This window comes from Mesoplodon mirus, assembly GCF_964341445.2.
Source record: "Mesoplodon mirus genome assembly, chromosome: 1".
Lineage (NCBI taxonomy): Eukaryota > Metazoa > Chordata > Mammalia > Artiodactyla > Ziphiidae > Mesoplodon > Mesoplodon mirus.
In genome coordinates, this window is record NC_138976.1 from 91,132,617 (window position 1) to 91,134,536 (window position 1,920).

Genomic DNA, 1,920 nt, shown 5'->3' on the forward strand with positions numbered 1-1,920 from the left:
ATGGAAAGTAAAACCTGAGCAAATAATTCACACTCCTTTGAGCCCTTTTGCCCCATATTATTTTACTTCTGACTGTTGCCTTATGCCTCTATTAGTTTCACTTTTACTCGTGGCCACACATATTTTGCATAAGGGTTCTCTTACCTGCACTTTCTTTTCCTTTTAATTGCCTTCACGCTTCAGGCCCCTGTTCGGGCGCCACTTGCCATGGACCAGCCTCAGAAAGAGGATTTCACCGCCCAGGGTCAGAAGGGACGGGGTAAGGAACTGAAGTAGCACCAACGAATGGGGTCCGAAGGACCAAGACAACTGATGGTTGCAAGGTAAGTTTTATTATGCTACAGGTGCAGATTATATAGACTAGAAAAGGGAAGGTTGCCAGACGGTGGTTTACATTATCTAATGACTGTCTCGGCTCAAGGTTAACTTCCCTGGGAGAAAACCCATAAACCCAGAATCATCCAAAGTAACCTGCATGTGCAGGGGGGAGACAGCTTTGCTTGTCTCATTTTACTTTCTTTCTGATTTCTGGGCCCTGGTGATTTATCTCCCATGGAATGGAACAAGGAGGGGAACAAGTAGGGACAGTCCCTTCGAGCAGCGGCATGTCCGAAGGTGCTCTCAAGGCTGACTGCTTCCCACACATATGTTGGCTTGTTTAAGCCTCAAGCCCTCAATCCTTTGTTGAAATTCAATAATTTCATTCCTATGGTTTTCAATACCAAAAACTCAACCTCCAGGAGGGTTAAAGTCTAATTTGTACTCCAAACCAAGTAGCAGTGCAGTTCGCTACTACTGAGGCTGAATCCATAAAGACTTCAAGACCACGACCAGAAGACAAGTTATTACATATAATACCCTAGAAGGCCTGAAACATAATTATCATATACATAGCTGGTCCTTCAGAGCTTTTTACCTATAACATGTTTTTTGATGAAAGTTATTTAATGTACTGGAGATAACTGTGAATTACTGATCAAATATTTGAATACTTATACTTACCTGGAATTTCATTTCTGCTGAAAGAAAAAGGAAGAACAGGACTCACCTAAAAAAAACAAACTTTAGAAATGAAAGTAAACATCTTATCACACACTATCACTTTTGGAAGCAGCATAGAGGGGCAGTCAACAGTAAAACACTGGTGAAATAGGACAAAACTGTAGGCCAAAAATCCATTATTTTTATCATCAGTGACAGTACCACAACTGTGCCCTTCATAATTAATAAGCACTCCTAAGAATCTTCATTTGGCACCAGATGATGTGTTTAAGAGAAACACTCTGGGAGGTTTTGAATCAGACTTGGTTTTTTGTTAGCCAAGTTACAGGAGGATTTTTAAAGTGGGGGGAAGGGAAGAAGGAAACGGACCAGAAAAAGAATTGAAGCCATCATCTACAAACCAACAAAGCACTGAGAGTTCCAAACGTTATGTCAGACACTAAAATGACTGATACAGGCTCAAGCGGTTTATAAAACCTATAAAAAGACTACACCAGCAAAGTCCCCATTTATCTGTAGAGTTCAGAAACTAAAACAAGGAATATATCAGCTTAACACCTGATCTCAAGAGAATCATATACACTTCACATGAATAAAAATACCTGAAACCAAACATTTTTAAAAGCTCCAATACCCAAAATAGAACGAAAAAAATTAATTCAGAAGACTCAATCCATCCATGATAATCACAAAACGGCTGGGCAATCTCCATCTCCTTTCCACACTAACCATCCATCCCCTGGAAGACCAAGGGAGATCAGACCTTCCAGACTTACCTTCCAGACCTTCCAGACACCTGGCTGCGGCAAAATTCGATGGAATCTCCTTGTGGAACAGCAGTTTCCCATCTCTTGTGTCTCTCCCTGTCATGATCATGCAGGAAGCAAGTCTGGCTGTGCTATTTGTTATCATTGTGCG